At 31.8% G+C, this 12,595-nt stretch overlaps 1 protein-coding gene across 1 annotated transcript in view; it reads left to right on the top strand.

The window, feature by feature from the left end:
* Nucleotides 1-12,595, top strand: part of LOC114327793 (beta-mannosidase) — a 138,394-nt gene that overhangs the window by 47,943 nt on the left and 77,856 nt on the right. The window lies entirely within an intron of this gene.

The raw sequence follows: 12,595 nt of genomic DNA, 5'->3' as shown, positions 1-12,595 counted from the left end.
GTCTTACCATCGATTTTTCGATCGGTTTTCACCTCTGCTATTTCTAGCATTCTTTTTGTCCTCTCTGTCAGGTCGTGTTTCTGCCACGTATGTCATTATGGGTCTATTGAGTGTGTAAGTGAATTCTGCCTTTCATTTCTTTTCCGGTATTTTCATTTCTTTATATTGTTTCATACAGGCAACTTGCGGCACTGCTTTATTCACTTGATCTTCCACTTCCTGGTCGAGTTTTGCGTAGCTAAATAGTGTGATGCCTAGATATTTAAACTCCATGACATGTTCTATTATCTGACCCTCCAGGTCTAATTTACTTCTTAGTAGATTTGCTGTTATAACCATGCATTTGGTCTTTTTTGGGGAAATTAACATGTTAAATCTAGCGGTTATATCAGTAGCATATACAGGCTGTTTGGTAAAGAATGGGCCATAGCTTAACCTCAGGTTCCTGAGGTTAAAATAGGCCGATTTAAGCTAACTTACCTTAGTACAAAGTTTATAATAACCGAGATACAGGGTGTCAAAGTTAAACTTTTTTTTATTTATTATTGAATATTTCCTGACAGGTATGAGATAACAACATGAAATTTGGTTTGTGGGGGTTTTTTGGGTCGAGAAAACTAAATTCCCTACCAAAAATGATTTATTGCCCAGAGGGCGCCACATACGCCTTTCAGCACTCATTTATTACGTTCAATTTTTTTATCCCTCACTCTGTATAATTTTGACATTAAAATTTTTATTCTCCTATTAGTTCTACTTAAAAAAGATATAATTTTTAAATCTCCCTAAACTCAACCGTTTTCGAGATAAACGCATTTTAAATCTGCGATACACCATCATTTTTAGCATACATACATCACAATATCATTGTAGTTCCACCCGAAAAATAATTTAATACCATAATAATTGTGCCAGTTCTCAGATTTATGTCATTGCATCGCAAATTCCATTTGAAGAAATTTGCGATACATTTTTGGATAATTTTATGGTTTTAAGTTATTTTTCGGGCGTAACTACATACAATGATATTATGCTAAAAATGATGGTGTATCGCAGATTTAAAATGCGTTTATCTCGAAAACGGTTGAGTTTAGGGAGATGAAATAAGTATACCTTTTTTAAGTAAAACTAATTATAATGTAAATAGTTTGGTAATATTTATTTGAAAATTTTACTGAAACTAGGTCATTTGTTTATCTAGTTATTAATTGTGGTGATCACTGTATTTCTTAAATTAATACAAGATTTGTTGGTTTTGCTTTATTAATAGACAACTTAAAAACAGTAAAATTTTAAATCTATTATGAAGTTCCAATTTCCAATTACAAACACGGAATAATTTTACTCAAATAGACTAAACCAATAACCAATATACAGGGTGAGTTTTTAGTGCGGGATCGGTCAATAATTCCATTACGGTATAGAATATCGAAAAAAGTTATTTAGAAAAAATGTAGGCAATGATATTCTCCACGCTTGGAAAATATGTCCATTTCTACAGGGTGATCAATAACAGCGTGGTATATCAAACATATAATTTTTTAAATGGGACACCCTATATATTTTTTCATATTTATATTCCCCTCATAATTCTTGTTCATATTCATTTTTATTTCGAAATCCCTATGAGATTAACACCCTGTATATAGGGTGAGGCAGATAACTGGCCTATTAGAAATATCTCGAGAACTAAAGGCAACAGAATCATGAAAATTGGAATAAAGGGGTTTTGATGGATGATCTATTAAATGAAAATATTTTCATCTCTTTGAAACTTCCGGTTATACCGGAAGTTGCTTATAGCTTCGTTTTTTTAAATGGCACACTCTGTACATTTTTACATTTTTGGATTGTCTTCGATGTCTTCTTTCTTAAAATATGAGGTTTTGTAATATTATACAGGGTATTTTAAAAGATAATTACGTTTTTCTTTATTAATTTCGTAGCAAAATTAACACCCTGTAGAATTGTAGTAGTTTGACATCTAAAACTCTACTTACGTTCAAATGATTTTTAATATACTCTACTATTGTTAAGAATCATTAGTATAGCTAAATTTTTAATTTTAGTATACAGGGTTGGTCGAAACTCAGAATGAATATTTTTTGAGTTTTCTTAAATGGAACACCCTGTATTTTAGTATTGTAATGAAATGATATTTTATGGTGCTTTTTTATTTCTTAAGCATTCCCTATACCTAACTGCTTTAATTTGTGAGTTATTGGTGATTCATGCTAAACATTAATTGCACCAAAAAATACGTAAAATTTTATTAGGTTGGCCGTGAAAATACTCAATCCCAAATAATTTTTCAGAAATATATACATATTAATCCAGACTGGTCCTTAGAATTACCAATAATGGTTTATCTATCAAAATACCTACGTAGTTAAGATTGTTGGTGCGATGAACAATTAGGCACAAATTAAAGCAGTTAGGTATAGGGAATGCTTAAGAAATAAAAAAGTACCATAAAATATCATTTCATTACAATACTAAAATACAGGGTGTTCCATTTAAGAAAACTCAAAAAATACTCATTCTGAGTTTCGACCAACCCTGTATACTAAAATTAAAAATTTAGCTATAGTAATGATTCTTAACAATAGTAGAGTATATTAAAAATCATTTGAACGTAAGTAGAGTTTTAGATGTCAAACTACTACAATTCTACAGGGTGTTAATTTTGCCACGAAATTAATAAAAAAACGTAATTATCTTTTAAAATACCCTGTATAATATTACAAAACCTCATATTTTAAGAAAGAAGACATCGAAGAGAATCCAAAAATGTAAAAATATATAAGGTGTCCCATTTAAAAAAACGAAGTTATAAGCCACTTCCGGTATAACCGGAAGTTGCAAAGAGATGAAAATATTTTCATTTAATAGATCATCCTTCAAAACCCCTTTATTCCAATTTTCATGATTCTGTTGCCTTTAGTTCTCGAGATATTTCTAATAGGCCCTTTATTTGCCTCACCCTGTATAAAGAAGTAATTCATAGACAATAATTTGTTTTATGTAGTCAGATAAACAATGTACTGTAGTTTTTAAATGAAGTCCAATTGAAATCATTGACGAATGTTTGTATACAGGGTGAACTACAAAACCAAATTACGATTTTCTCTATTTTTTAAATGGATCACCCTATATTTTATTCTTCAAAAATATTGTACTTATTATACTCTTTCATTTTTATATAGCAATCCCTATATCTTAACTTATTACTTTCGGAGATATTTTTAGTTTTCTTCAACTTTCGGGAATACATTCAATTTTTCTAGTAGAAATAAGTCGGTATTGAATGATAATTAAACAAAATTATTTTTATTCAATAAATAACTAACACAAAATATAAACCATAGCAATATGCAATGGATGTATCAATAAATGTGATATTAAGGAATTATCATATTTCCATAATATACAAGAATCATACAATTCCTACAAAAAAATATAGGTATCTTGTGTATAATAAAATTACAAGATTATTTTTATTTAATAAACAACTCACACAAAACATAAATCAAAACAATATACAACTAATTTAATAGTTTTTAGATTATTATATCAACAGCATTCTAAGCCAAGAAGTTTTTAGTAACACATTCCTAATTGCAGATTGTGACCCTCAGTTATTAATAATATAATTTTCATATTAAATTTCATTAATATGCATCAAGAAATCCCTACTTTGTTAACACTCAAACTAGGTGATCTATAAATTTTTAAGGTGATATTGTTAGAGAATATGTGATTGGTCCACATTTTTTGACGGTTGAGGTTTTTATACGACCGTGCTCCAGTTCTTCCAAAATTGATTTTTTTCAAGTCGGGCTATATAAAAAACCTTGTATACCAGAAGCATCCAACAACGCTTGATGATATGAAAAATAAAATAAAAGAAGCTTTTAATAATATTGACTTACAAAAATGTTAGAAATGTGGCTCGGTGATTTGATTATCGGTTACAAAATTGCATAGACGTTGAAAGTGGTCATTTTCAACATTTACTTTAGACTTATATCCTTAACATCACATTAATTGGTACATTCATTAAATTTTGTTATGGTTTATTACTTTTTTGTTAGTTATTTATTGAATGAAAATATTTGTTATATTATTACATAATACTTATTTGTTAAGTTATTTATATTTTATAGGCTATTGATTATATTCAAAATAAGATAGCTAAAAGGAACTACAACGTTAACGGGGTTTTATTATTTCATATGGTCAATGAACATATATGAAAAAACCGCGGAGTGCTACCATTTAAAGGGGTGCGTTTTTGAGAAATGGGTGAATTAGTCCCTGGGCGCAGGTTACATTGGGGTGATTTCTTTGCACTTTTGGTACAAACATATCTACATAAAAATTGTTCCTGGTTAAATTTCCTATCTAAATATCACTTTTTAAAGTCAATGATACTTTTTTTTACAAAAATATATTCAAAAGAAAAAGCACAAAGAAACCCAAAAGAAAGAAATTTTGTTTTTTGTCCCATAACTTTTGTCCACGAGGATATAGGTATAGACATTGCTTTACAGAAAAAAAACCTACATATTTCTTCTTTAAAGTGTTGTTTAGTAGAGGTAATTGGGATTTATAGTTTTCGAGATATGATTTTTCAAAGTTCGCGACTCACAGCAATTTTGGGCAATTTTCCTTGTTATTTCGCAAATATTGTTCTGTAACTTTTTTCTACGTAACTTTAGGTATATGCAATGGTACACGTAATAGGAATAGAAATCAATTACCTTTAAAATTGTCTACTGTATAACGTTGTACGACTTTTTTTTAAAGAGATTATAGTTTTTCAAGGCTTTATACTTTTAACGATTTTTTATAATATAATATAAAAATAAAAGAATATTAATATATAATATATTATATTTATATTATCGAATATTATATTATATATAGTATATATAATATAATATTATATTATGTATTTTATATTATAATAATACTTAACTAATATAAAAAAAATTTATTGTTTACATTTTTACGATTATTTTTGAAATTTCTCATTATAACTTTTTTTTTCTTGTAAATGAATATAATATATGTTGCTTAATAAAGAGGGCTTACTTTCTGTTCTTTAAAATGGTGTATCATCTATATTTAAATATATGTAATTGAAACCGAGTGATTCTTTGATATTTTTTTAACTGTATTATTTAAAATTATTTCTTTTACAAAAATTACATAAACATTAGTCTTATAAAACATCACTTTAGTTAAAATTATTTAAACGTTGACATTTAAAAAATTTTCAAAATCAAAGTCCTTCTCTTCGTTAGCATTAGCTTCAATATCTTCCTCTGACACCTCAGTTATCTTAGAGTTCCCACAATTAGTACCCATGCACATGCACCCTTTGAAGAATATTGAACAACTAATTCCTATCTTCCTACAACCGCAGTTTTTTGTACATCCTTTGGTACATTTACATGCTATTTTTTCAAGCTAAACTTGTGGTGCAGGAGCTTTGACAGTAAATATTGGAATTAATCCATATTTTGAAGTTTGCCCGGCCGAGTCAAGTGGATCCAAAGTATTACCTATAAAAAATAAGATTCAATCATAACACACAATCACATAAAAAGTTATAATGAGGAATTTAAAAAATAATCCTAAAATTAAAAATCGTTGCAAGTAATTATTACATTTTGAAAAAGCATATCTTATTCAAAAATAACTCTATAATATCCACAGAGAACGGCAGTTCTCACCAGTGGCGCACAACACCCCTACAAGCGACACTATATATACACGAAATTTTCGATTTTCTAAACCTGACTGAATTGAAAATTGGGCCACATCCCATCTTAAAGAATAGGAAAAGACTCGTCCATCCATATGTCATATCTCCATTTTGGTCCAAGGGTGTGGATTTTACGGCCCTTCCCATTTAGAGTCTGTTTTTTGTACTCGTCCCCAAAACTCCCAAAAATTTCAAAAACTTAAGCCTGACCTTTGCGGCTTCTGATAGCACAGATCATTACCTTTCCAACGCATGTTTAATTTTGAAAATCGGTTATACCATTCAAAAGTTATCGAGCTCAGAAGTATGACTCAATTTTTATTTAAAAAAGGGAAAATGTTTGTGGATATGTATGTATGTATGTATGTATGTATGTATGTATGTATGTATGTATGTATGTATGTGTGTGGAAAAGTTACACCGATCTGAATTCTTTTTTCTGTGTTTCAAGAGGGTGTGAGGGCCGATTCAGAACCGGTCTAATTTTTGACTTCTGACTACCGGTAAGCCAGCTAGAGGACTAGATAGATACAAAATAGCATATTTTTTGGGCGTATATATCTTGGGTTCAAGGAGAGACAGGAAAACCGCAAATACACCAAATTAATAGGGATGAGTTAAGATTTCAAACGGTGCTTAAGCGATCAACCTGAGACATACACACTGCTCACCATAGCCGAAAAACTGAAAAATTAAACGTTGAAAATTTTGGTTTTTCGTCAATTACTCAAAATTTCAACCTACGAATTGCGCCAATAACTGAGCGTTTGTAGGAGGACTCAGGACGCGTCTAACGGTGTATATCTCATATCTGGGAAAATTCGAATTTTTTAGTTATAGGCTTCATAAGTATAATCAAATCTATTTCTTATGGGAAAAACCGTTTTTCAAGCTCAATAATTCCTGTAATACGTTCAGTTATCATACTTGATCTTGGATGCATCAGATACTACTTGTCAATACATTTTAAACTCATATTTAGTGATCAACATCAGTTCAGCCGTTCAGAAGTTATAGAGCTCCAAAAGTATAATTAGTCCAGGAACTGAAACTTTTCACTTCGCAATTTTTACAGAATGGATCGATTTGCTTGAAAATTTGAGAATAAGTAGTGGAGAGTCTAAGGATCAAAATCTGTAAGATTCCGAAAGACGCTTTTACCATGGGGTGGTTGCCACCCCGTCTCGAGGGTGGAAATTTTTTATTATATTTTGACCGCAAATGTTGGTAAAAACATTAATTGTAAGCAAAACATGTTTTATATTTTTTTGATAAAATTAATAGTTTTCGATTTATTGGTTATCGAAATTTAGTTTATATCGAAATAATCAATGTTATTAATCAATCATGGTTTATGTACTTGTAGTGGTTACGATGCTAGTTTGATTGGGCAATCCGAGTTCATTTGCCGGCCATAATTACATAATTATTAGGATGGCTGGGATATGAACTCGGATTGTCGTATCACTGGTGTCATAAGTTCTAGATCATTTGGGAGAGATTGCGACCAAGGTTCTCGTTCTCAAAACTACCAAAAATTTCAAAAATATTAGTTCGACCTTTGCGGCTTCTGCTAGTACTGATCATTACCTTTCCAACGCACATCTAATTTTGAAAATTACCAGAGAACGACAGTTCTCGCCAGTGGCGCACAACCCCTACATGCGACACTATATATTATATACACTAAATTTTCGATTTTCTAAACCTGACTGAATTGAAAATTGAGCCAAATCCCATCTTAAAGTTTAGGAAAAGACTCCTAGATCCATATATTACTTCTTCATTTTGGTCCAATGCTGTGGATTTTACGGCTTTTCCTATTTAGGGTCTGTTTTTCGTTCTCGTCCCCAAAACTCCCAAAAATTTCAAAAACTTAAGTTCGGCCTTTGCGGCTTCTGATAGCATAGATCATGACCTTTCCAACGCATGTTTAATTTTGAAAATCGGTTATACCGTTTAAAAGTTAGCCAGCTCAGAATTAGAACTCAATTTTTATTTAAAAAGGGGAAAATGTTTCTGGATATGTACATATGTATGTATGTATGTATGTATGTATGTATGTATGTATGTATGTATGTATGTATGTATGTATGTATGTATGTATGTATGTATTGTTATATTTCTATTTGATATGAAAATTAAATTTTGATAATTATAGACAAAATTCAATTTAATATAAAATATTTTCAATTTTCTCAACCACGGGCATATAAATTTAGAACAACCTGTATACAACAAATTGTTATATATAATTTTAAGAAGTGATTAAAACGAAACTCGGGACAATGCGCTTAAAATAAAACTAAAGTGAAATCGATAATAGGTCATTATCGTTGTTCGCGGAAGGTTCGATCATTAGCCGATGCTAAATAAGACTTAGTGAAAGTAGATAATAGATCATTAAATTTTGTAATTAGTAGAAAGTAATTTTAGAATGGGAATTAACTATTTTTCTTTTGAAATCCATTAAGCATATTTAGAAAGATTAAAAATTGGTTTTGAGGAATACTGCGAATGAGAGTTGGTGGTGGAAGTTTGATTTGTGAATCTGGAAGGGATATTTAGAAAGTAGGGGAATGAATGACAAATAGAGATCAGAATGTTTTGAGCTGTCGAGAAGTGAAGTCGAGTAGTAGACGGTAGTGTACGGAGAGTGAGAAAGCCGGTAGTTCCGTGAGTGTGGAGTATCTATCGTGGAACGAGAAGTAGGCCAGGTCGAGAGTAAAAGAACCTCCTTGAGCCAAGAGTGTCCCGGTAGCTGATAGCAGTTTCGAAAAAGGTAGAACACAGCATCACGACCGAAGCAGGAACGAGAGCTATTCGAGCTAGTTTTTCAAAGGAGTACATTACTGGAAGCCAGGACGAGGTTTGATCGCAGCCAAGGATAGCAGGAACGGGCTTTGTGTGAGGACATTTTCAGTTCACCAGGAAAAGGTCAGTCTCATTTGTTTGGACATGAATGTATGGGTTTTTCGTATTAAATTCCACATAAAAATTGAATAACATAATCAATAATATCAGAAAAGCTTCATCAAACTTAAATAGAGTTGTTGGTAATAACTCCTAATAGTTAAATGTTAATAAAAAACTTTCAATTGAAAACCAAAAGGAAATAAGATTCCCATTTGTAAATGTTATGTTTAAGAATAATAAGAAATAGCAAATATTAAGCAGTGATTGCTTTTTAAATAAAATAAAAAATATTTTGATTATAATTGTAACCCATATGTGTATTTTTTTTACTCTTTTCTTTTCTATCCCGATTAGGAACCATTAAGAAATATTTAGAAGCCACGGAAGTAAGTAATTAATTTATAATTCGCCCTGAGATTGAAAACATATTGATATGTGATCTGGTTAATTAATTGGATTAGTATTAATACATTGATTAAATTAAGTAACATATAAGAATATTATCTCATATCAATAATCAAGATCACATCAACTGTCGTCCAACGTGGAAAGCATTGTAAAGTATTTCTAGTGGCAAATTTGAAGGATAGAAAGAGTAAAGCCGGTATTTGAAAATTTATATGCCTGTGGTAAAAAGTGAGATACTTACATTTGATAACATAAAATTTTAGATCTCTTTAGGTACAAATTTTACATAACTGATTTAATATTTTATTTTTACGATATTTACATTTGATATATTTATTGACAATTTATAATATTTGGGTAAAAAAAAAGTCGTATTGGTAACATACTAGTAAAATTTCATATTTGGCGGGGATAATACTTCTTGAAAACAAATGTCTGTGACAAGAAGCCAAAGCAAGGATAACAAAAAACAAAAAGAACATTCAGACCAAGAAGATATTTTAGACAAGACAATCATGGCATCAGAACAGCAAGAATTATCAGGAATAGATAAACTATTACAACTGATGCAACTCCAGTCAAAAAAAATGGATGAAGCAAAAAGGACAATGGATAAAAATCAGGAGGAAACAAAACTAGCAATGGATGAAGCAAAAAGGACAATGGATAAAAATCAGGAAGAAACATCAAAGAAAATGGATAAAGTGGATCAAAAAATGGAGGAAACACAACAAAAAATGGAACAGAAAATGGATAAAGTGGAGAAAAAAATGGATGAAAATCAACAGGAAACAAAACAAGCGATAGAAGAGAACAATAAGAAAATAGAGGAACGCATAGAAAAGTATGAAATGAAAATTAAAGATCACATGCAAAAACAAGAAATGAGAATGAAGGACCACATGAAAGAACAAGAAATGAAAATTCAAAATAAAATGAAGGAGTTAACGAATTGCCAGAAAAAAGAAATGGAAAGTTTGGAAAACAAGTTGCAAAACGTTATTCAAGCAGACATAGAAGAAGTGGAAAGAAAGATTGCGGAAATCAATACGCAACAAAATGTCGGAGAAAGAAGAGAAATGGTTATACATAGCACAGATGACGTGAAGATAAGGTTTGGCGGGGATGTAAGAAGATTACACCCAGTGCCGTTCATAAATAGCCTGAAAAAGAAAATACAGCACATCGGAAATTTCGAAACAGCAAAAGAAACTATCAGAAACCATCTCAAATATGAAGCAAGCCTATGGTTCGATTGCAACCCATATAGCACACAACGTCCGATGTACGTCCATATAACGTACATTTAAAGTCCAAACGTCCATGGACCAAAACTGGACGTACTATGTACGTACATTGCGGGACGTCCATTGGACGTTTGATTTCAACGTACATTGGACATCCATTTGTGGTCCATGGATATTTTACACAAAACGCGACTATTATATTAAGTCCCAATACAAACTAAATGAGAATCTTCTTGACAACGTTGTCGCTCTTCGCGCTATCGGTCGTGAAAGGTAGTATTAGACAGGTACTTTTAGGGGATTATCGCTGTTAATAATTGTTGTGGAATACTGAAGGATGGTTTATTTATGATAATTCACAGAATGGCAAACGCGCTTGTAATATACAACAACGGTACTGACTCTAAAAATAGTTTGGAACAGAAACAGAACAGAGATTAAAGGCAAGCGTCCACAGACCCGCATCGTACGCATCAGACGTATCGTACGCAACGGATTTTAGTTTGCCTTGTACAGAAACTTATGTAACCGCGTCCACTGATCCGCATCGTACGGATCGCATTATCGATTGTCAAACTAAAATCCGTTGCGTACGATGCGTACGATGCGGGTCTGTGGACGCTTGACTTAAACCTCTTAATGTGCATGCTTCCTAGGGCGTCATTATCTGAATCGTCTTTATGAAAATACATCCTGTGATATATTTGTGTTTTCTGTTTATCGTGCAAGTGCAGTCGTGCATTAATGAAGTTCCTAGTTCCTATAATAAAGTATATATTATAATGAAGTTATAGTAAAGAGAAATAAAAAGGTCTTTTGTGTAATATTTTTAAGTATAAGTTTAGTATTATAAGGAACTATTTCCTACAAAGGCTTTTTGCTATGTATTCACAAAATTATGGATACTAGATTTCTTTCTGTAAAGTGCCCTACAAATGTCCATAAGACGTACATTGAATGTACATAAGGTGTACACTGAAAGCTTCAATACAACATACAATGTACGTTTGTAGCGGACGTTCTATGGACGTCCAATTTTGTGAACTCTGGACATTCGTTGGACGTCCATCGGATGTCCATTGTACCTTAGCGGGACGTCCATTGGACGTTCCAATGTACACAGATGTACGTCCATTGGATGTCCATAAAACGTACTTGTGCTATCTGGGAAAGAAGAAGAATTTGACAGTTGGCAAGAATTTGAACAAAAATTTTTGAATTATTTCTGGGGAAAAGTCCAACAATTGGAAATTAACAAGGAATTGCAAAATGGGAAATACAATGATAGGATGGGTATATCAGAAAGGACATATGCATTACAAATTTACTATAACGCAAAACATTTACAATATAATTACTCATCGGAACAATTAGTCGAACTGATTGCAAGACATTTCGAAGAAACCCTGGAAGACCATATCACATTGCAAAACTACAAAGACATAGATAGTTTATGCCAATTCCTACAAATAAGAGAATTGCGTTTAAGAGAAAGAAAATCAAGAAGGTCGCGAGAAGATTACAGGTCCCGAGAAACACAGGAGTACAGAGATAGAAATGAAAATAGGAGGGACTATACAAGACGAGATTTTAATCCCAGAAGGGAAAACGAAAATAGAGACAACGGAAGAGGAAATTATGAACAAAGAAATAGGCAATGGAATGAGGACAGAAATCGAGAATACCAGAATAGAAACACCACACGCTCAAATCAAGAAAACAGAAATAATGGTAGACAAAATGAACAGGGATATCGAGAAAACCGAAACAGATCCGACAGACCAAGAGAAAATAGAAGAGAAGTAAATAATACCCAGACAGATGGATATGACGGAGAGAGACATTATGACGAAAATATAAACAACGATGAGCAACCGGCGTTTTTTCACGACGGCGCTCACTAAAAACCAAAAATCAAACAGGAATCTTTTGTAACCCCAAGGAGTTTATTAAATTGGCAAGAAACAACGAAAAGAAAAATGGAGTTAATTTAAAATTTGTGGATGGATTTATCAACGAGAAACCAATTAAAATTATGATAGACACTGGATCGGAAATAACATTGGTCAACAGAAAACTAATAGAAGAAGTTAACTTAACAAATTTAATTTACAAAATACCTAGGGTAAATTTAGTGGGCGCAAACAAACGGACATTGGCAACTATAAATGAAGGCATACGAGTAATGGTACGACTGGGTAAGAAGATGTATGCACTACAATGTGTAATAATGCCAAACATGTCACATGAC

The sequence above is a fragment of the Diabrotica virgifera genome, chromosome 1, assembly GCF_917563875.1.
Source record: "Diabrotica virgifera virgifera chromosome 1, PGI_DIABVI_V3a".
In the NCBI taxonomy this organism is placed as follows: Eukaryota; Metazoa; Arthropoda; class Insecta; order Coleoptera; family Chrysomelidae; genus Diabrotica; species Diabrotica virgifera.
This window is presented reverse-complemented; position numbering and strand designations above follow the sequence as displayed.